This window comes from Lepisosteus platostomus, chromosome 5 (assembly GCF_059453375.1).
Source record: "Lepisosteus platostomus isolate fLepPlt1 chromosome 5, fLepPlt1.hap1, whole genome shotgun sequence".
Classification (NCBI taxonomy): Eukaryota; Metazoa; Chordata; class Actinopteri; order Semionotiformes; family Lepisosteidae; genus Lepisosteus; species Lepisosteus platostomus.
Window position 1 is genome coordinate 57577440 of NC_142615.1, and position 22165 is coordinate 57599604.

General features: G+C 52.5%; 10 non-coding genes and 8 pseudogenes across 10 annotated transcripts; 1 reads left to right on the forward strand and 17 right to left on the reverse strand.

The window, feature by feature from the left end:
• Positions 1 to 366: 366 nt before the first annotated feature.
• LOC148670123 (5S ribosomal RNA) lies at positions 367 to 485 on the reverse strand. Its single transcript, XR_015938308.1, has one exon. It is a non-coding gene; the product is annotated as a 5S ribosomal RNA (ribosomal RNA).
• Positions 486 to 1022: 537 nt separating this feature from the next.
• Positions 1023 to 1141, reverse strand: LOC148670124 (5S ribosomal RNA; annotated as a pseudogene).
• A 537-nt stretch (positions 1142 to 1678) lies between these two features.
• LOC148670125 (5S ribosomal RNA) lies at positions 1679 to 1797 on the reverse strand. Its single transcript, XR_015939128.1, has one exon. It is a non-coding gene; the product is annotated as a 5S ribosomal RNA (ribosomal RNA).
• Positions 1798 to 2334: 537 nt separating this feature from the next.
• Positions 2335 to 2453, reverse strand: LOC148670126 (5S ribosomal RNA; annotated as a pseudogene).
• A 536-nt stretch (positions 2454 to 2989) lies between these two features.
• LOC148670127 (5S ribosomal RNA) lies at positions 2990 to 3108 on the reverse strand (annotated as a pseudogene).
• A 537-nt stretch (positions 3109 to 3645) lies between these two features.
• On the reverse strand, positions 3646 to 3764 carry LOC148670128 (5S ribosomal RNA; annotated as a pseudogene).
• Positions 3765 to 4301: 537 nt separating this feature from the next.
• LOC148670129 (5S ribosomal RNA) lies at positions 4302 to 4420 on the reverse strand. Its single transcript, XR_015937229.1, has one exon. It is a non-coding gene; the product is annotated as a 5S ribosomal RNA (ribosomal RNA).
• A 537-nt stretch (positions 4421 to 4957) lies between these two features.
• LOC148670130 (5S ribosomal RNA) lies at positions 4958 to 5076 on the reverse strand. Its single transcript, XR_015938309.1, has one exon. It is a non-coding gene; the product is annotated as a 5S ribosomal RNA (ribosomal RNA).
• A 537-nt stretch (positions 5077 to 5613) lies between these two features.
• LOC148670131 (5S ribosomal RNA) lies at positions 5614 to 5732 on the reverse strand (annotated as a pseudogene).
• A 537-nt stretch (positions 5733 to 6269) lies between these two features.
• On the reverse strand, positions 6270 to 6388 carry LOC148670132 (5S ribosomal RNA; annotated as a pseudogene).
• Positions 6389 to 6925: 537 nt separating this feature from the next.
• On the reverse strand, positions 6926 to 7044 carry LOC148670133 (5S ribosomal RNA; annotated as a pseudogene).
• A 537-nt stretch (positions 7045 to 7581) lies between these two features.
• On the reverse strand, positions 7582 to 7700 carry LOC148670134 (5S ribosomal RNA). The gene has a single exon (XR_015937785.1). It is a non-coding gene; the product is annotated as a 5S ribosomal RNA (ribosomal RNA).
• Positions 7701 to 8237: 537 nt separating this feature from the next.
• LOC148670135 (5S ribosomal RNA) lies at positions 8238 to 8346 on the reverse strand (annotated as a pseudogene).
• Positions 8347 to 8883: 537 nt separating this feature from the next.
• LOC148670136 (5S ribosomal RNA) lies at positions 8884 to 9002 on the reverse strand. Its single transcript, XR_015937786.1, has one exon. It is a non-coding gene; the product is annotated as a 5S ribosomal RNA (ribosomal RNA).
• Positions 9003 to 9539: 537 nt separating this feature from the next.
• Positions 9540 to 9658, reverse strand: LOC148670137 (5S ribosomal RNA). Its single transcript, XR_015937787.1, has one exon. It is a non-coding gene; the product is annotated as a 5S ribosomal RNA (ribosomal RNA).
• A 537-nt stretch (positions 9659 to 10195) lies between these two features.
• Positions 10196 to 10314, reverse strand: LOC148670138 (5S ribosomal RNA). The gene has a single exon (XR_015937788.1). It is a non-coding gene; the product is annotated as a 5S ribosomal RNA (ribosomal RNA).
• Positions 10315 to 13499: 3185 nt separating this feature from the next.
• On the forward strand, positions 13500 to 13664 carry LOC148670139 (U1 spliceosomal RNA). The gene has a single exon (XR_015938080.1). It is a non-coding gene; the product is annotated as a U1 spliceosomal RNA (small nuclear RNA).
• Positions 13665 to 15051: 1387 nt separating this feature from the next.
• Positions 15052 to 15124, reverse strand: trnav-aac (transfer RNA valine (anticodon AAC)). Its single transcript has one exon. It is a non-coding gene; the product is annotated as a tRNA-Val (tRNA).
• Between the last annotated feature and the right edge of the window lie 7041 nt (positions 15125 to 22165).

Sequence of the window (22165 nt, forward strand, 5' to 3'; positions counted from 1 at the left end):
AGGACGGAGCTGCGGGAGAAAGGGCGCTATAGAGGATCGCTGTGGAGACCTGCTGCTGTGCTTTGACATCTGAGCTCTGTGGAAAACGATCTCAATACAATTCTGAAAAACGCGACTCTCCGAACGCCAGCCGAACAAGTCTCCACAGCCGAAGCGCTGTGTCTCTTTTCAGCTGGCGATAAACCTTTCCTCGATCCTTTGCGGACTTGTAAAACTGTTCCTGATCAGAATAAAAAACGCTCACGCTAATACACAAGCACCCGCGTCTCGCCAAAGCTGACAAATAAACAGACGGACAAGCCGCACTGCACGTGTGAACAGGGGAATGAGCCAGCGAGCGGGGATAGGGCGCCTCCTGCGCTTAAAAGCTTACAGCACCTGGTATTCCCAGGCGGTCTCCCATCCAAGTACTAACCAGGCCCATCCCTGTTTAGCTTCCGAGATCAGACGAGATCAGGCGTGCTCAAGGGGGTGTGGCCATAAGCGAGAGCAAAGCTCGCTGGCACCCTTCTTATTGAGAGGACAGCTCCGTCACCTCTTTTACAACGCTGCTTTTTTTCTCTTGCGTTTTTCTCTTCTTCCCACGTTCTCTCTCTTCACTGCCTTCGTCCCCGCTCTATTTCACTTCAGCCTTTCACTTTTGCTTCCTTCCAATGAGGACGGAGCTGCGGGAGAAAGGGCGCTATAGAGGATTGCTGTGGAGAGCTGCTGCTGTGCTTTGACATCTGAGCTCTGTGGAAAACGATCTCAATACAATTCTGAAAAACGCGACTCTCCGAACGCCAGCCGAACAAATCTCCACAGCCGAAGCGCTGTGTCTCTTTTCAGCTGGCGATAAACCTTTCCTCGATCCTTTGCGGACTTGTAAAACTGTTCCTGATCAGAATAAAAAACGCTCACGCTAATACACAAGCACCCGTGTCTCGCCAAAGCTGACAAATAAACAGACGGACAAGCCGCACTGCACGTGTGAACAGGGGAATGAGCGAGCGAGCGGGGATAGGGCGCCTCCTGCGCTTAAAAGCTTACAGCACCTGGTATTCCCAGGCGGTCTCCCATCCAAGTACTAACCAGGCCCATCCCTGTTTAGCTTTCGAGATCAGACGAGATCAGTCGTGCTCAAGGGGGTGTGGCCGTAAGCGAAAGCAAGGCTCGCTGGCACCCTTCTTATTGAGAGGACAGCTCCGTCACCTCTTTTACGACGCTGCTTTTTTTCCCTTGCGTTTTTCTCTTCTTCCCACGTTCTCTCTCTTCACTGCCTTCGTCCCCGCTCTATTTCACTTCAGCCTTTCACTCTTGCTTCCTTCCAATGAGGACGGAGCTGCGGGAGAAAGGGCGCTATAGAGGATCGCTGTGGAGAGCTGCTGCTGTGCTTTGACATCTGAGCTCTGTGGAAAACGATCTCAATACAATTCTGAAAAACGCGACTCTCCGAACTCCAGCCGAACAAGTCTCCACAGCCGAAGCGCTGTGTCTCTTTTCAGCTGGCGATAAACCTTTCCTCGATCCTTTGCGGACTCGTAAAACTGTTCCTGATCAGAATAAAAAACGCTCACGCTAATACACAAGCACCCGTGTCTCGCCAAAGCTGACAAATAAACAGACGGACAAGCCGCACTGCACGTGTGAACAGGGGAATGAGCGAGCGAGCGGGGATAGGGCGCCTCCTGCGCTTAAAAGCTTACAGCACCTGGTATTCCCAGGCGGTCTCCCATCCAAGTACTAACCAGGCCCATCCCTGTTTAGCTTCCGAGATCAGATGAGATCAGGCGTGCTCAAGGGGGTGTGGCCGTAAGCGAGAGCAAGGCTCGCTGGCACCCTTCTTATTGAGAGGACAGCTCCGTCACCTCTTTTACGACGCTGCTTTTTTTCCCTTGCGTTTTTCTCTTCTTCCCACGTTCTCTCTCTTCACTGCCTTCGTCCCCGCTCTATTTCACTTCAGCCTTTCACTTTTGCTTCCTTCCAATGAGGACGGAGCTGCGGGAGAAAGGGCGCTATAGAGGATCGCTGTGGAGACCTGCTGCTGTGCTTTGACATCTGAGCTCTGTGGAAAACGATCTCAATACAATTCTGAAAAACGCGACTCTCCGAACGCCAGCCGAACAAGTCTCCACAGCCGAAGCGCTGTGTCTCTTTTCAGCTGGCGATAAACCTTTCCTCGATCCTTTGCGGACTTGTAAAACTGTTCCTGATCAGAATAAAAAACGCTCACGCTAATACACAAGCACCCGCGTCTCGCCAAAGCTGACAAATAAACAGACGGACAAGCCGCACTGCACGTGTGAACAGGGGAATGAGCGAGCGAGCGGGGATAGGGCGCCTCCTGCGCTTAAAAGCTTACAGCACCTGGTATTCCCAGGCGGTCTCCCATCCAAGTACTAACCAGGCCCATCCCTGTTTAGTTTCCGAGATCAGACGAGATCAGGCGTGCTCAAGGGGGTGTGGCCGTAAGCGAGAGCAAGGCTCGCTGGCACCCTTCTTATTGAGAGGACAGCTCCGTCACCTCTTTTACGACGCTGCTTTTTTCCCTTGCGTTTTTCTCTTCTTCCCACGTTCTCTCTCTTCACTGCCTTCGTCCCCGCTCTATTTCACTTCAGCCTTTCACTCTTGCTTCCTTCCAATGAGGACGGAGCTGCGGGAGAAAGGGCGCTATAGAGGATCGCTGTGGAGAGCTGCTGCTGTGCTTTGATATCTGAGCTCTGTGGAAAACGATCTCAATACAATTCTGAAAAACGCGACTCTCCGAACGCCAGCCGAACAAGTCTCCACAGCCGAAGCGCTGTGTCTCTTTTCAGCTGGCGATAAACCTTTCCTCGATCCTTTGCGGACTTGTTAAACTGTTCCTGATCAGAATAAAAAACGCTCACGCTAATACACAAGCACCCGTGTCTCGCCAAAGCTGACAAATAAACAGACGGACAAGCCGCACTGCACGTGTGAACAGGGGAATGAGCGAGCGAGCGGGGATAGGGCGCCTCCTGCGCTTAAAAGCTTACAGCACCTGGTATTCCCAGGCGGTCTCCCATCCAAGTACTAACAAGGCCCATCCCTGTTTAGCTTCCGAGATCAGACGAGATCAGGCGTGCTCAAGGGGGTGTGGCCGTAACCGAGAGCAATGCTCGCTGGCACCCTTCTTAATGAGAGGACAGCTCCGTCACCTCTTTTACGACGCTGCTTTTTTTCCCTTGCGTTTTTCTCTTCTTCCCACGTTCTCTCTCTTCACTGCCTTCGTCCCCGCTCTATTTCACTTCAGCCTTTCACTCTTGCTTCCTTCCAATGAGGACGGAGCTGCGGGAGAAAGGGCGCTATAGAGGATCGCTGTGGAGAGCTGCTGCTGTGCTTTGACATCTGAGCTCTGTGGAAAACGATCTCAATACAATTCTGAAAAACGCGACTCTCCGAACGCCAGCCGAACAAGTCTCCACAGCCGAAGCGCTGTGTCTCTTTTCAGCTGGCGATAAACCTTTCCTCGATCCTTTGCGGACTTGTAAAACTGTTCCTGATCAGAATAAAAAACGCTCACGCTAATACACAAGCACCCGTGTCTCGCCAAAGCTGACAAATAAACAGACGGACAAGCCGCACTGCACGTGTGAACAGGGGAATGAGCGAGCGAGCGGGGATAGGGCGCCTCCTGCGCTTAAAAGCTTACAGCACCTGGTATTCCCAGGCGGTCTCCCATCCAAGTACTAACCAGGCCCATCCCTGTTCAGCTTCCGAGATCAGACGAGATCAGGCGTGCTCAAGGGGGTGTGGCCATAAGCGAGAGCAAAGCTCGCTGGCACCCTTCTTATTGAGAGGACAGCTCCGTCACCTCTTTTACAACGCTGCTTTTTTTCTCTTGCGTTTTTCTCTTCTTCCCACGTTCTCTCTCTTCACTGCCTTTGTCCCCGCTCTATTTCACTTCAGCCTTTCACTTTTGCTTCCTTCCAATGAGGACGGAGCTGCCGGAGAAAGGGCGCTATAGAGGATTGCTGTGGAGAGCTGCTGCTGTGCTTTGACATCTGAGCTCTGTGGAAAACGATCTCAATACAATTCTGAAAAACGCGACTCTCCGAACGCCAGCCGAACAAATCTCCACAGCCGAAGCGCTGTGTCTCTTTTCAGCTGGCGATAAACCTTTCCTCGATCCTTTGCGGACTTGTAAAACTGTTCCTGATCAGAATAAAAAACGCTCACGCTAATACACAAGCACCCGTGTCTCGCCAAAGCTGACAAATAAACAGACGGACAAGCCGCACTGCACGTGTGAACAGGGGAATGAGCGAGCGAGCGGGGATAGTGCGCCTCCTGCGCTTAAAAGCTTACAGCACCTGGTATTCCCAGGCGGTCTCCCATCCAAGTACTAACCAGGCCCATCCCTGTTTAGCTTCCGAGATCAGATGAGATCAGGCGTGCTCAAGGGGGTGTGGCTGTAAGCGAGAGCAAGGCTCGCTGGCACCCTTCTTATTGAGAGGACAGCTCCGTCACCTCTTTTACGACGCTGCTTTTTTTCCCTTGCGTTTTTCTCTTCTTCCCACGTTCTCTCTCTTCACTGCCTTCGTCCCCGCTCTATTTCACTTCAGCCTTTCACTTTTGCTTCCTTCCAATGAGGACGGAGCTGCGGGAGAAAGGGCGCTATAGAGGATCGCTGTGGAGACCTGCTGCTGTGCTTTGACATCTGAGCTCTGTGGAAAACGATCTCAATACAATTCTGAAAAACGCGACTCTCCGAACGCCAGCCGAACAAGTCTCCACAGCCGAAGCGCTGTGTCTCTTTTCAGCTGGCGATAAACCTTTCCTCGATCCTTTGCGGACTTGTAAAACTGTTCCTGATCAGAATAAAAAACGCTCACGCTAATACACAAGCACCCGCGTCTCGCCAAAGCTGACAAATAAACAGACGGACAAGCCGCACTGCACGTGTGAACAGGGGAATGAGCCAGCGAGCGGGGATAGGGCGCCTCCTGCGCTTAAAAGCTTACAGCACCTGGTATTCCCAGGCGGTCTCCCATCCAAGTACTAACCAGGCCCATCCCTGTTTAGCTTCCGAGATCAGACGAGATCAGGCGTGCTCAAGGGGGTGTGGCCATAAGCGAGAGCAAAGCTCGCTGGCACCCTTCTTATTGAGAGGACAGCTCCGTCACCTCTTTTACAACGCTGCTTTTTTTCTCTTGCGTTTTTCTCTTCTTCCCACGTTCTCTCTCTTCACTGCCTTCGTCCCCGCTCTATTTCACTTCAGCCTTTCACTTTTGCTTCCTTCCAATGAGGACGGAGCTGCGGGAGAAAGGGCGCTATAGAGGATTGCTGTGGAGAGCTGCTGCTGTGCTTTGACATCTGAGCTCTGTGGAAAACGATCTCAATACAATTCTGAAAAACGCGACTCTCCGAACGCCAGCCGAACAAATCTCCACAGCCGAAGCGCTGTGTCTCTTTTCAGCTGGCGATAAACCTTTCCTCGATCCTTTGCGGACTTGTAAAACTGTTCCTGATCAGAATAAAAAACGCTCACGCTAATACACAAGCACCCGTGTCTCGCCAAAGCTGACAAATAAACAGACGGACAAGCCGCACTGCACGTGTGAACAGGGGAATGAGCGAGCGAGCGGGGATAGGGCGCCTCCTGCGCTTAAAAGCTTACAGCACCTGGTATTCCCAGGCGGTCTCCCATCCAAGTACTAACCAGGCCCATCCCTGTTTAGCTTTCGAGATCAGACGAGATCAGTCGTGCTCAAGGGGGTGTGGCCGTAAGCGAAAGCAAGGCTCGCTGGCACCCTTCTTATTGAGAGGACAGCTCCGTCACCTCTTTTACGACGCTGCTTTTTTTCCCTTGCGTTTTTCTCTTCTTCCCACGTTCTCTCTCTTCACTGCCTTCGTCCCCGCTCTATTTCACTTCAGCCTTTCACTCTTGCTTCCTTCCAATGAGGACGGAGCTGCGGGAGAAAGGGCGCTATAGAGGATCGCTGTGGAGAGCTGCTGCTGTGCTTTGACATCTGAGCTCTGTGGAAAACGATCTCAATACAATTCTGAAAAACGCGACTCTCCGAACTCCAGCCGAACAAGTCTCCACAGCCGAAGCGCTGTGTCTCTTTTCAGCTGGCGATAAACCTTTCCTCGATCCTTTGCGGACTCGTAAAACTGTTCCTGATCAGAATAAAAAACGCTCACGCTAATACACAAGCACCCGTGTCTCGCCAAAGCTGACAAATAAACAGACGGACAAGCCGCACTGCACGTGTGAACAGGGGAATGAGCGAGCGAGCGGGGATAGGGCGCCTCCTGCGCTTAAAAGCTTACAGCACCTGGTATTCCCAGGCGGTCTCCCATCCAAGTACTAACCAGGCCCATCCCTGTTTAGCTTCCAAGATCAGACGAGATCAGGCGTGCTCAAGGGGGTGTGGCCGTAAGCGAGAGCAAGGCTCGCTGGCACCCTTCTTATTGAGAGGACAGCTCCGTCACCTCTTTTACGACGCTGCTTTTTTTCCCTTGCGTTTTTCTCTTCTTCCCACGTTCTCTCTCTTCACTGCCTTCGTCCCCGCTCTATTTCACTTCAGCCTTTCACTCTTGCTTCCTTCCAATGAGGACGGAGCTGCGGGAGAAAGGGCGCTATAGAGGATCGCTGTGGAGAGCTGCTGCTGTGCTTTGACATCTGAGCTCTGTGGAAAACGATCTCAATACAATTCTGAAAAACGCGACTCTCCGAACGCCAGCCGAACAAGTCTCCACAGCCGAAGCGCTGTGTCTCTTTTCAGCTGGCGATAAACCTTTCCTCGATCCTTTGCGGACTTGTAAAACTGTTCCTGATCAGAATAAAAAACGCTCACGCTAATACACAAGCACCCGTGTCTCGCCAAAGCTGACAAATAAACAGACGGACAAGCCGCACTGCACGTGTGAACAGGGGAATGAGCGAGCGAGCGGGGATAGGGCGCCTCCTGCGCTTAAAAGCTTACAGCACCTGGTATTCCCAGGCGGTCTCCCATCCAAGTACTAACCAGGCCCATCCCTGTTTAGCTTCCAAAATCAGACGAGATCAGGCGTGCTCAAGGGGGTTTAGCCGTAAGCGAGAGCAAAGCTCGCTGGCACCCTTCTTATTGAGAGGACAGCTCCGTCACCTCTTTTACGACGCTGCTTTTTTTCTCTTGCGTTTTTCTCTTCTTCCCACGTTCTCTCTCTTCACTGCCTTCGTCCCCGCTCTATTTCACTTCAGCCTTTCACTCTTGCTTCCTTCCAATGAGGACGGAGCTGCGGGAGAAAGGGCGCTATAGAGGATCGCTGTGGAGAGCTGCTGCTGTGCTTTGACATCTGAGCTCTGTGGAAAACGATCTCAATACAATTCTGAAAAACGCGACTCTCCGAACGCCAGCCGAACAAGTCTCCACAGCCGAAGCGCTGTGTCTCTTTTCAGCTGGCGATAAACCTTCCCTCGATTCTTTGCGGACTTGTTAAACTGTTCCTGATCAGAATAAAAATCGCTCACGCTAATACACAAGCACCCGTGTCTCGCCAAAGCTGACAAATAAACAGACGGACAAGCCGCACTGCACGTGTGAACAGGGGAATGAGCGAGCGAGCGGGGATAGGGCGCCTCCTGCGCTTAAAAGCTTACAGCACCTGGTATTCCCAGGCGGTCTCCCATCCAAGTACTAACCAGGCCCATCCCTGTTTAGCTTCCGAGATCAGACGAGATCAGGCGTGCTCAAGGGGGTGTGGCCGTAAGCGAGAGCAAGGCTCGCTGGCACCCTTCTTATTGAGAGGACAGCTCCGTCACCTCTTTTACGACGCTGCTTTTTTTCCCTTGCGTTTTTCTCTTCTTCCCACGTTCTCTCTCTTCACTGCCTTCGTCCCCGCTCTATTTCACTTCAGCCTTTCACTCTTGCTTCCTTCCAATGAGGACGGAGCTGCGGGAGAAAGGGCGCTATAGAGGATCGCTGTGGAGAGCTGCTGCTGTGCTTTGACATCTGAGCTCTGTGGAAAACGATCTCAATACAATTCTGAAAAACGCGACTCTCCGAACGCCAGCCGAACAAGTCTCCACAGCCGAAGCGCTGTGTCTCTTTTCAGCTGGCGATAAACCTTTCCTCGATCCTTTGCGGACTTGTTAAACTGTTCCTGATCAGAATAAAAAACGCTCACGCTAATACACAAGCACCCGTGTCTCGCCAAAGCTGACAAATAAACAGACGGACAAGCCGCACTGCACGTCTGAACAGGGGAATGAGCGAGCGAGCGGGGATAGGGCGCCTCCTGCGCTTAAAAGCTTCCAGCACCTGGTATTCCCAGGCGGTCTCCCATCCAAGTACTAACCAGGCCCATCCCTGTTTAGCTTCCGAGATCAGGCGTGCTCAAGGGGGTGTGGCCGTAAGCGAGAGCAAAGCTCGCTGGCACCCTTCTTATTGAGAGGACAGCTCCGTCACCTCTTTTACGACGCTGCTTTTTTTCTCTTGCGTTTTTCTCTTCTTCCCACGTTCTCTCTCTTCACTGCCTTCGTCCCCGCTCTATTTCACTTCAGCCTTTCACTCTTGCTTCCTTCCAATGAGGACGGAGCTGCGGGAGAAAGGGCGCTATAGAGGATCGCTGTGGAGAGCTGCTGCTGTGCTTTGACATCTGAGCTCTGTGGAAAACGATCTCAATACAATTCTGAAAAACGCGACTCTCCAAACGCCAGCCGAACAAGTCTCCACAGCCGAAGCGCTGTGTCTCTTTTCAGCTGGCGATAAACCTTTCCTCGATCCTTTGCGGACTTGTTAAACTGTTCATGATCAGAATAAAAAACGCTCACGCTAATACACAAGCACCCGTGTCTCGCCAAAGCTGACAAATAAACAGACGGACAAGCCGCACTGCACGTGTGAACAGGGGAATGAGCGAGCGAGCGGGGATAGGGCGCCTCCTGCGCTTAAAAGCTTACAGCACCTGGTATTCCCAGGCGGTCTCCCATCCAAGTACTAACCAGGCCCATCCCTGTTTAGCTTCCGAGATCAGACGAGATCAGGCGTGCTCAAGGGGGTGTGGCCGTAAGCGAGAGCAAGGCTCGCTGGCACCCTTCTTATTGAGAGGACAGCTCCGTCACCTCTTTTACGACGCTGCTTTTTTTCCCTTGCGTTTTTCTCTTCTTCCCACGTTCTCTCTCTTCACTGCCTTCGTCCCCGCTCTATTTCACTTCAGCCTTTCACTCTTGCTTCCTTCCAATGAGGACGGAGCTGCGGGAGAAAGGGCGCTATAGAGGATCGCTGTGGAGAGCTGCTGCTGTGCTTTGACATCTGAGCTCTGTGGAAAACGATCTCAATACAATTCTGAAAAACGCGACTCTCCGAACGCCAGCCGAACAAGTCTCCACAGCCGAAGCGCTGTGTCTCTTTTCAGCTGGCGATAAACCTTTCCTCGATCCTTTGCGGACTTGTTAAACTGTTCCTGATCAGAATAAAAAACGCTCACGCTAATACACAAGCACCCGTGTCTCGCCAAAGCTGACAAATAAACAGACGGACAAGCCGCACTGCACGTGTGAACAGGGGAATGAGCGAGCGAGCGGGGATAGGGCGCCTCCTGCGCTTAAAAGCTTACAGCACCTGGTATTCCCAGGCGGTCTCCCATCCAAGTACTAACCAGGCCCATCCCTGTTTAGCTTCCGAGATCAGACGAGATCAGGCGTGCTCAAGGGGGTGTGGCCGTAAGCGAGAGCAAAGCTCGCTGGCACCCTTCTTATTGAGAGGACAGCTCCGTCACCTCTTTTACGACGCTGCTTTTTTTCTCTTGCGTTTTTCTCTTCTTCCCACGTTCTCTCTCTTCACTGCCTTCGTCCCCGCTCTATTTCACTTCAGCCTTTCACTCTTGCTTCCTTCCAATGAGGACGGAGCTGCGGGAGAAAGGGCGCTATAGAGGATCGCTGTGGAGAGCTGCTGCTGTGCTTTGACATCTGAGCTCTGTGGAAAACGATCTCAATACAATTCTGAAAAACGCGACTCTCCGAACGCCAGCCGAACAAGTCTCCACAGCCGAAGCGCTGTGTCTCTTTTCAGCTGGCGATAAACCTTTTCTCGATCCTTTGCGGACTTGTAAAAGTGTTCCTGATCAGAATAAAAAACGCTCACGCTAATACACAAGCACCCGTGTCTCGCCAAAGCTGACAAATAAACAGACGGACAAGCCGCACTGCACGTGTGAACAGGGGAATGAGCGAGCGAGCGGGGATAGGGCGCCTCCTGCGCTTAAAAGCTTACAGCACCTGGTATTCCCAGGCGGTCTCCCATCCAAGTACTAACCAGGCCCATCCCTGTTTAGCTTCCGAGATCAGACGAGATCAGGCGTGCTCAAGGGGGTGTGGCCGTAAGCGAGAGCAAGGCTCGCTGGCACCCTTCTTATTGAGAGGACAGCTCCGTCACCTCTTTTACGACGCTGCTTTTTTTCCCTTGCGTTTTTCTCTTCTTCCCACGTTCTCTCTCTTCACTGCCTTCGTCCCCGCTCTATTTCACTTCAGCCTTTCACTCTTGCTTCCTTCCAATGAGGACGGAGCTGCGGGAGAAAGGGCGCTATAGAGGATCGCTGTGGAGAGCTGCTGCTGTGCTTTGACATCTGAGCTCTGTGGAAAACGATCTCAATATAATTCTGAAAAACGCGACTCTTGAACGCCAGCCGAACAAGTCTTTAAGTGGAAATCTAATAAGTAAATTGATTCTTAAAATGTAGAGAGCTTTGCAAAGAAATATATTGGGGCTTTTAGATAATATATTTCAAGGATGTAATTGCTGTGCTACAGTACGTGCAGAATTTTAGAAAACAGTGCGTCAACAAAGTACACTGTTTAGGTTACTTTAGAAGACAATGTACCAAAACAATATATGCTGTCTGGGTCGTTAGATTTAGCTGAAAGTAACTGATAAGCTTTGAATAACATATCTAGTGCTTCTTCTTTCGCTTTTTGATGTAATCTGTTTTCTCTTAGGGAAAGTGGAAGTTTTAGAATGGACAAAGCGCTGAGCTTTTTTACAGCGCAACGTCTTATGAAAACCCTGTACTGCTTGTAACAAATTGAGTCTCTGGTTGCTCCCAATATTGAAATAAAGACCTTACTCAGGTGAGAACTCTCTCTTGTGGCTTCCTTGATAGTTATATTTCCATGACACCGGTTTTAATGTCTGTAGATTGTATCTTATTTTTATTTTTTGTTTTGTTTCATGTTCATATTATGTGTTTTCACCCAGTTGACTCCAGTTAATAACAGTTTACCCAGTTAATAGCCACTTTTTATGCGCGAAAAACGGGTGATCTTTCTATCTCGTGATCAGCTTAGTATCTTTCTGTAAGTTTTTTTCTTCTTAATTAAACGTTTAAAATACATGAATTTCATAAAGACAACACACGTTTCGAACAGAAAAAAATCATATTCTGTTCTCTTCCTGGTATGTATAACAGATCAGCAGGTCTTATTTTCCCAATTGCTTTTTTCCACTGTATTTATCATAATGGCTAGCCAATGTCCTCTCTTAGCTAGGTAATGTTACTTGTGGATGTGCTTCTGCATTGCGTAGAAGCACATGTATCCATAGAAAGTGTATTATACTACTATTTGAGCTACAGTACATAAAAATAATTATATCGTTATTAATTTCTTTAGGTACGTGATTCCATATTATATTCCCTATTAATCAAATTCTAAAAGTATGCTTTTGTTTACTCCGATAACGAGCACATTCACAGAAAATGTGAATATCTTATGACTTTTCACAAAGTATATAAAGTTAAGATGGTCAGAAGGAGCATGTAAAAACGTTTCCGAAACCTGGTAAAATCTTACTACATGTAAGACTTTGATGCTTAAAATGTTTAGGAAGAAAGTGGAATACTGGTGTGTATTTTTTCTTTAAACTACCAATACCAGCCATATACAGTTTACACTATATGTTTATGTTCCTAAATTAATATAGTTTATGGTGGTGTATCGTGGTTGTAGAGGTTTGATGGGTTTACTGAGACAATTATTAATTGTAGCAGTAATCACGAGGTTGTTCGTTGTGGCTTTTAGAAAATCAATCGTCAGAACAACTAACAACGCACACACACGGGTTCAATACACGAGATACATTTATTCATATAAATTGTGCACCAAACATATACTAGTCTGCCTGGATACGAGCGGCAGACCTTACTGTGAGGGTTATCAATATACAAGGTATATAATCTCGAAGAGATGCCAACACAAAGAGATACACAACAGAGAATATATGTCAATATATATCGTTCGGTTACCAAATCGCTAATCAGTGTTATTACCCACTGTTACTCTAAACTCGGAAGTAAATACATTACTCATGAATTAAATTGATAACAACTTGTGTTGAGGTACAATTGAATTCTCGAGACACAATGTAGAACATGGGGTTTACTTATCCACTGTGTATGGATTTGGAATCTCCCGGCACGAACACCAAGTCACTCTTTTGCCTGGGAAGAAGCTGGTTCGTTCCTGGTCCAGCGCTGCTTCTGAATAAGCTATTCAGGTTGTCGATGAGGGTCCAACTGTAGGCTGCCGTTGATCAAGCGGATCATTCACGTTGGTAGAATTCTGAGTACGTATGGGATCCTCGGCCTCGCGCTTAGAACAAAGTCCAAGTCCCTTTGCAGACAACAGCAGTTGTCACGTGATTGTCTCTGAGGATGCGCGAAAATGGCCAAGGAGAGCCCCGATCTGAGCTTGCGCTCCCTTTTTGACCAAGACATAGATGTGTGCTGATTGGTTGAGAGTTTGGCGGGCATTAGAGACCCACGTGGTATTACCATGCCCTGCCAGTCCCTGATTGGTTGGTCAAGGTGAGATATGAGTCACTTACTCTTGACACTTAGGAATGCAGTCCAGATGTCCATTCGGCACTCCCTAGACAGATAGGCACCAATGGATGACCATTGATCATGATAGCCAGGCTAAGCTAAGTGCATCCCCATCTGGGAGCTGTCCATTATCAAAAGAAAACATCTTAAATCAACCTGCATGAATACTTTCTCTGTGGCTGCACCACAAAGATGGAGGGTGAGATGGGGCCTCATTTAGGACAGAATACCACGGCCTAATTCTGTCTTATTAACAAGCATTGCCGCTACAACGGCATCTCTCCTGTCAAACTTCCTCCTGACATGTTTGACAGGATCTGGGCCGTGGTGAACAGTGGGAAAGACGCCCTGTGGAGAGTGAGGAACATGGGGCTGTTCAAAGGCATCGAGGTCCCAGTCAAGGCAGCAGGTAGCCTGGCCCTGTTCATCACCCGAGAGAACTATTACCTCAGAGATCTGTGGAGAGAAGGGAGGGAGGAAGCAGAAAATCTGTGGGAAATTGAGAGCATAGGTCAATATCTCAAGAAACTGTGAAAAACATTATCATGTTTAAGTAAAGAATGTGATTTGCACCAGAAAAAAATAAATTGTTGCTATATAACTGGTACCGTGTCAAAATGTAATGAGATGGGATTATATATACTGTTTTAAGTATGTATATTAATGTAAAGCTTTCTAATTTGTGATGTCCTGTATTTTTTTGTGAAAAGAAAATAAAGTTCTTAAAAAATCGATTCACCCAGGGCGAGGCTCGGCCATTGCACTCCGGCTGTGCTGACCCCTGCGAATTCCCCAAATGTGGGAATCTCGACTGCATAATTTCTGGTAGTGGGGGACTGCGTTCGCGCTCTCTCCTGATGTGCTTGGTCAAATATCAGATACGGGAGAGTTAGGACACCATGAGCTGCGATAGGATCCCAGTTCGAAAGGAGTCGATGCCACTGCTGGTTCCCGGTTTCTTTTAGTTAGAGGTCCGGAGAAGCATTTCAAGCTGGTTACACTACTCCTTCCGGACATTCATTCCCTTTTCAAAGTCAGTCGTTTTGCTGTTGTCTGCATTATTTAGGCTGATTATTGAGGTTAGCCTTTATTTGGTCATGGGGGCCTCGGTACTGTATGCTAATTCTCAAGACAGTTTCACCCGTTTTCTGATTGCTAGGTTCTGTACCAGTGCAGACATGTCAAACAGTGAATAGCTGTACCTCTATTGTATCCGTGCTCAATGAATGAAATCAGTATTAAATGAATATATGTATAGTTATACGAAAAACAAGTGGTTTATTGACTCATCTTCATTTGCAGATTTAGAGGCAGCTTCGATATTCGGGGGAGGCATAAAACATGGTGCTGATCTTTGGAAAGCAGGAGGCAAAACTGACACGTTCTCATACAAGGAGCTGAAACCAGGCCACCTGGGTGAAGATCAGGTATCGTAACCGCTAGACCATATGGGAGCATACAGCCATGTTGTGCGTGCGTCATGTAAGCAAACTGTAATTGCTGCCTTCATGACCTGCTTGATGGAGAAAACACACAAGAGAGTTGGCACTCAGAGTGTCGAAGGGTTGATGTATACTAGGGCTCAGTTGAAATGCAGCGTCAGGACTTTTCCGACTAGTGTCACACAAAGAGAGTACATCCTTTCCTACTGGCTGTGTATGTCTCGGTAACTCGCTGTGATCGTATAGTGCTCAGAATTTGTGTTGTGGCCGCAACAACCCCGGTTCGAATCCACATACTGGCAGAATAGGAGGAGTACTGCCTGACTGGATCGTTGATGAACGACATAGGCCACTCCGACCTCTTCTTGGTTTTCTTCAATGACTTACTAAGGATCTTCTTCACATTCGCCCATGCAGGGGAAGCCAGTTACACCAAAGCAAACGCAGGAAAGTGCATTTCAAGCAGAGACCAGGAGGGACTTGTTTACACCGAGAGTGGTCGGAGAATGGAACAATGCGCCCAGCCCTGTTGCTGGAGCCGATTCTTGATGAGATCTTGGGCTCACTAAGAGGCCCCCGCTGGATGCTAATCTTTCTGTTGTTCTTGCAGGTCCTGCGCTGCTTTTGAGCCGACAGAGCTCGTCCTGGTCTGTCGGCACAGCCCAATTGCAAATGATCGGCTCCACGTACAGAAGGAACGTGCGTTTGGTACAAGAGTGCACGAAGGCACCGGAAATACATTGGGAACAAATGACCGGTCGTTCAAGACCTCTGTGAAGTACAGGAACGTGCAAAATGAGTCTGCTTCCACCCGGTCTCGAACCAGGGACCTTTCGCGTGTTAGGCGAACGTGATAGCCGCTACACTATGGAAACCTGCAGGGACCGCTGCTGGTGTCTTGCTTGCATTTCGGGCTGAGAAAGGGACGCGTCACTTTAGGCAGGGTGCGCTGGAGAGAGGAACAAAGGGCGCGATGAAACAAAATACCAAAACCCGGGATCAAACCAGGGACCTTTAGATCTTCAGTCTAACGCTCTCCCAACTGAGCTATTTTGGCGGTGCGCAGAGCCCACAACCACCTGCTCCAGCCTTCCTGTGTTGCGGCATGAGCGCACCAAGAGTAGCGGGAGAGTGTTGCAGGAACGTCACTCTGAAGGAAAGCCACCCAGGTGCGCCCTCTGAGCTCTGTCCAGCGCATCTTCCTCGCATGGACTCCTGCCTGCGACGGGCAGGAAACAATTAGCAAGAACAGAACGACACCCCATGGGTGTCTCATGACCACACCTTAGGTTGTGACACGTGCAGGTGTGAGGGGTTGCCGGGCTACTTTGGAGCAGAGCTTGGGCGGAGGGGGGGCGGGAAAGCAGACAAAGAGGTGACACCTCAAGGTCTGCACGATCACAGCTCTCCGCTGCCCCAGGCTTCCGCTCGATAAGCTACTGGACACACCCGCCCCTCCTCACACAGACCGTGGAAAAGCCCCCGAGTGTGAGGGCTCTCTCTTCCTCCCAGGAGCTCTTGGACACGACGCACAGACAGGGCGCGGGGAGCCGCCGCCTGCAAACACGGCTCCAGGCAGGAATCCACTCCGCAGGAACCGCAGAGCAGAGGAGATGGGGGCAGCTTAGCTCCTGTGCAGAGACCTGAGCTGTTGTTGCTGCGGACGCTGTCTTTTCTGCACTCGGGGTAGGAGTGAATGTTGAGTTGCCCTTAGAAATGAAGCAGAGCACTTCAACGGCACGGTTGTGTGTGTGTGTGTGCGCCCTGGTGATTCTGGGAGACAGATCGAACCTGGGCTGTGGTTTAAATGCTATTGGTTTGTGAACAGAATACCCTTATCCCAGTGCATTGTGCCACATTAAATAAACGCACGAGAAAAAGAGATTCAGAACGCAAAGCTGTGTCAGTGTTCTGTGTAAAAAATCGGTTTGAACATCACAGGAGCTGTTTTTAATAAGCTGCTGAGTAAAGAATATTGTAGCATTTACAGGTTCTTTTCAGAACAAAGGACGAGTGGAGACGCGATTAACAAACAAGCGCTTTGTTATTAATACTCACACTTTGTTATGAACACTACCATTAAAACTACCAGTTGTACTCTCACTAATGTTAAAATGAATACACTAGTAGTAGTATTAGTTGCTGCCCGTGACGTCACATACACTCTCTGTGACGAATGCGAGACACCTAGACACATACAGTGACGTGCCGGCTGTTGCCGTGGTTACCATACTTATGATTTATAAACACTGGAAAAATGTATTTAAACTGTTACTTACATACATTTATCAACTTGGAATATAATTTTCTAGCTCTAGGATAGAGTTACCTAAATAATAATATGAATAATCATTGTTTAATTTCGGATTGAACATTATTAACACTAAACGCACTATGGTAATTGATCGATACAGTCTTTATTGACTGTTTTCTAGATATTTAAACAGGGTCAAGAAAAGAATCAGTACTCACCAATCAGTGAAGTTAATCGATTATTCTATGGTCCTTCAGCTGAATAAATTGGTTGTCGATACATAAGTGATCAATAATTCTCCTCCGTTCCCTCCGCGCATCTCCCGCGGTCTCGCTCTCTGATCCCAGCACTCTGGCTGGTGTCTGTGACGTCACAGCGCTCTTTCTGACAAAGCAGAGCTGGAGGAGACTCCTGTCCGGAGCCCGGGGGGCTTTTCTTACAGATATAAAATCTCCCCCCCCAAAAAAAAACACCGGACTGTGAAGAGAAGCGAATCATCACAGTTGGAGAAGGAGAGCGACAAACCTAAGAATAAAATTCATTAAACAGAAAAAAAAGTTTACATCGCAGATTATTGCGTTACAAAGCGTACCCATGTGGAGCAGTAGAGGACAAGCACGAGTCCCTGAAATAAGCGCTTTTAAGAGTTTTACACAAATCTTCAGAGTAAAGAAGCCAGGAGGATCAGACTCCTGATCCTGGAGGTTAAAATGTGTATCCTGGTTTTATTTCCACCCAGCTCTCAGTTCCATTAGTGGTCTGATGATTTAAATTAACTGTATAACTGTTACCAGACTTAATCTAAATTGTAAATTTATAAGACTGGCTACTAATAATAAATATACTGATCAAAGTGTCAATACTGGTGTTTATAAAATAAATACTGTAGCATTTGCAGGTTCTTTTCAGAACAAAGGACGAGTGAAGACGCGATTAACAAACAAGCATTAACACAAAACCAAACACAGGATATACACACACATGAGGAGACTGAGGGAACAAGTACACATAGTTAGGGTGGTAATTACCTAACAACACACTATACTTTTACAAGACTACACAGGGCACTAGAACTACTAGGACATTATTTACACAGGTAGGGTCAGCCGCTGGTCATCGTGCTGACCCTCAGACTCTCCCCGGCTACCACTCCCAGCATGCCCAGCGGTACTACGAGCGCCTAGGGGCACTTTCTCCTCACCACCAGGCGAGGGCATTACACTGCCCCCACCTGAAGCGTCTGGCGTCTGGCGTCTGGCGTCTGGCGTCTCGCCGACGTCGAACACCCCCCTCAGGCTGTACTCGTACTGGGCTAACTGCTGTGGAACCCTGCGCCGCAGTGACGGCTGGCGACCCACGGACGCCCCACTATCGTCCGGCTCCAGCCCCGGCTGCTCCTGTAGAGCCTCCCCACACGGCTCCTCCTCCCGGGCCCGGTAGGGGGCCAGGCGGTCTCGGTGCAGGACCACCACTCTCCCCCGTGTTCGCAACCGGACACGGTAGCAGACTTCACCCACCACCCCGAGTACCTCAGCGGGACCCTCCCACGACGGCGCCAGCTTAGGGCTGAGGCCTTTGCAGCGGCGCGGGTTGTACACCCAAACCGAGTCCCCGGGCTGGAAGGCAGGCCCCCTGCAGCGCAGGTCGTAGTGCCGCTTCTGCCGGACCCCCGCCTGTGTCAGGTGGGTCCGTGCAAAGCTGTGCACCTGCTGCATCCGCTGCCGCAGGTCCCACTCGTAGTCCGGTCCAGCCGGCGGTGCCGACCCGTCTCCGGGCGGCGGGCCGAAGACCAGGTCCACCAGGGTTCGCATTTCCCGGCCCAGCATGAGCGAGGCCGGGGTGCACCCGGTGGATTCCTGGACCGCGGTCCTGTACGCCCAGAGCGCAAGGGGGAGGTGGCAGTCCCAGTCCCGTTGGTGCCGGGACACCAGGGTGGCCAGCTGGGTGGCGAGCGTCCGATTAAACCGCTCCACCAACCCGTCGCTCTGGGGATGCAGCGGTGTGGTCCGCGTCTTAGTGATCCCCAGGCGCTGGCACACTCTGGCGAAGACCTCGAAGTTACGCCCCTGGTCACTGTGTAACTCCTCCGGCACCCCCAGCCTGGCAAATATCCCCTCCAGCAGTGCATCGGCCACCGTGGGGGCACTCTGGTCCGGGAGGGCGTAGGCCTCCGGCCACTTCGTAAAATAATCCATGGCCACCAAGACGTAGCGGTTCCCAGCCTCGGTGCGCGGAAACGGGCCCAAAACGTCCACCCCCACCCGCTCCATAGGAGCCCCCACCTGGTGTTGTTGGAGGGGGGCCCGAGAGTGCTCGGGGGGACCCTTCTGCGCCACGCACACCGCACACGTTTGGCAGTACCTCTGCACGTCCCAGTGGCAAAGACCCCAATAAAAATGGCCTCGGAGACGCTGCAGGGTTTTCTTACCGCCGAAGTGCCCCATGCCCGGCTGGCCGTGCACCGCCCCGCGGAGCGACCGAGGCACCACCAGCTGCCACCGTACCTCACCACTGGAGGGTACCCGCCACCCCCGGTGCAGCACCCCATCCTTTACCTCCAAGGCCTCCCACAGGGCGCAGAGGGCCTTGACGGACTTTGGGTGCGGGGCGAGCTCCTCTCGCGTAGGCCGCACTCCTGCTGCCCTCCAGCGGAGCACCGGCCCCACGTCAGGATCAGCTGCCTGACGCTGTGCCAGGTCTGGCAGGCCCACCCCCAGCTGCCCCTCCCGGGCCGTGGCCATGGCGCTCGACTCCACCACGGTGCGGACGGCCCCCTCACACTGCTCCCGCTGGGCGCAGTAGCAGCAGTCCGCAGCCTCGCATTGAGATGGCGAGATCCCGCACGGTGCACGACAGTGAAGTCGTACTCCTGCAGGATCTCTATCCATCGCGCCATCTGCCCCTCCGGCTCCTTAAAGTGGAGCAGCCAGGTGAGAGACGCATGGTCGGTCCTCAGCCGGAACCGGGTCCCGAACAGGTACGGCCTGAAGTGGTGGACCGCCGCCATCACCGCCAGCAGCTCGCGACGGGTCACGCAGTAGTTCCGCTCAGGCCTAGTCAAAGCCCAACTATAGTAAGCCACTGCGCACTCCCCATCCGGCCCCTCCTGCGCCAACACCGCACCCACCCCCGAGTTACTCGCGTCGGTATCGAGAACATACGGCAACCGCGGGTCGGGGTAGGCCAGCACGGGGGCCCCCACCAGAGCTTCACGCAACCGGCCAAAGGCAGTCTCACAGCCCGAGTCCCAGTCAAAACGGCGGCCCTTGTCGGTGAGGCGGTGCAGCGGGGCAGCAATGCTGGCAAAGTCCCGGACGAACCTCCAGTAGTACGAGGCCAACCCCAGAAAGCTGCGCAGCTCCGCTACGGTGCGTGGAGTCGGCCAGCCCCTCACTGCGGCGACCTTACCTGGGTCCGTAGCCACCCCTCGCGGTCCAACAACATGTCCCAGGAAGCTCACCTCCCGCCGCAGGAGCTTGCACTTTGCGGGGGTTGAGCCGCCTGGAGGTTCGTCAAGGCCTGGTCGAAACCCCGCGCATGAACCAGCAGATCGTCCAGATACAGCACACACTGGTTCCGCGGGACAGATGCCAGCACCCTCTCCATCAGCCTCTCGAACGTCGCCGGGGCATTGCACAGGCCAAAAGGCATGACAGTAAACTGCCAGAGGCCCTGGCCGATAGAAAAGGCTGTCTTCGGGCGAGCATCGGGAGCAAGCGGTACCTGCCAGTAGCCGCAGCGGAGGTCCAGGGAGCTGAACCAGGTCGACCCGGTGATGTAGTCTAGGGTGTCATCTATCCTCGGCAGGGGGTAGGAATCTTTCCGGGTGACCTCGTTCAGCTTGCAGTAGTTGACGCAGAACCTCCACGAGCAGTCTTTTTTTTTTACCAGTACAGCTGGCGCCGACCACGGGCTCGCGGAGGGCTCAATCACCCCCGCTGCGGCCATCTCCCGGATCTTTTCCTCGGCGGCGGTCCGCTTGGCATGAATCATGCGTCACGGTGGGATGCGGATGGGCCGAGCGTCGCCGGTGTTGATCTCGTGTTGGACCAGGGCAGTGCGGGTGCAGTCCTCATCTCTCGCCGCAAAGAGGTCCTCGTTCTGGGCGAGTAGCTCCTGGAGCTGCTGCCGCTGGTCCTGATCGAGGCCCTCGCAGCTCCGCTGGAAGAGGTCCTCAACGGCACGCTTCGCTTCCACGCAACGCTCGGCCCCCACCGCCGCTGCCTTGTCTGGCCCCCCGGCTGACTCGGGAGTAGGATCCGGCACGCTCGCTCCCCGGCTCACAGGCCTGGCCTGCCCCGGCGACTGCCGCTGCCGCCGCCGCCACTGCCACTGCCACTGCCTCTTTTTCTCCCGGCTCCGGCAAGCCCGCGTCCCTCGGCCTTCGCCGGGCCTGCCCTCCACCAGGTGGTCGCTCCCCCTGCCGCACCAACTCCTGCCGGCTCAAGTCCAAACTGGCCCCCACTCGCTGCAGTAGGTCCACCCCCAGAATGCAGTCCTCCTGGATGGGTGCGAGGTAGCAGGGGTGGCGCACCGTCGCTGCACCTAGACGGAAGGCAAGCACCTGTTTCCCCCGGACTGCAGCGAGCTGTCCCGTCACGGTCCTTAGCCGCAGGCTGGAAGCCTCCCATCCTGGGGGGTTGGTGCCCTCGGTGTCGGGGAGGACGCCCGGCCGGAGTAGGGTTACCGATGAACCAGTGTCGAGTAGGGCCAGGCAGGGTTGGTCCTCGATTTTGCAGTGGAGGTACAGGCCCCGGCTACAGCCGACTCGCCCCACGGAGTGCGATCGAGGAGTGCGAGGTTCGGGTGCCCGGCAGAACCGGGCTCGGTGTACCCTCTTCCCGCAGCGGTTGCAAATCAGCGTGCGGGGCTGTTCTGCGGGGGTCGCTGCCCGGGCTGGCTCCTCTTCCCCCTCGCTGGATTCCTCCGTCGCCGCCTCGGTCAGCCGACAGGGCGCACTGCGTCTGCTGGCGCTTCCAGTCACCCTGAACACGGCCTCAGCCCGTGTAGCAAGGGCCAAGGCCTGCTCCAGTCATGTTGGCGCGGCCAGCTGCACGTGGCGCCGCAGCTCCTCGGGTGAGAGGGCTTTGAGAAAGGCCTGGAGAGCCATCTCCCGCTGCGCCTCCCGGGGGAAAGTTGGGTATCCTCAGCGGGCGAGGAACGCGACATCAGCGGCAACCGGGCCCAGTCGCTCTCCTGGTTGGCGCCGCCGCAGGGCCAGCCTCTCCCGCATCAAGTCCGGCGCCTCCTCCACACCGAAGCGCAGCTGGAGAGCCGCCGCCAGCGCCGTGTATTCGCCTCTGTCCTCCTCCGGGACGTCCAGGAGTGCCTGGCAGGCCGCTCCTTCCAGCGCCACCGCCAGGTGGCCGACCATCTCCGCCCGGCTTCAGCCATTCATCCGGGCCGCGAGCTGGAACTGCACCTCGTAGATTTCCCACGGCGCTTCCCCATTGTAGCGACCTGGTCTCACCCGCGCTGATGGGTGTGGGAATCGCTGATCGGCTCCGGCAGGGAGAGTATCCTCTCTCTGGGGTCCTCGCTAACCAGGAATAGCAGCCAGTCGCCCCACTTCTACCGGCGGAACCACTATTGAATAGCCCTGGTAAGGGCTGTGGCCACCTGTCGCACCCAGGAGTTGCTCAGGCTCCCTATGTGCGCTGCC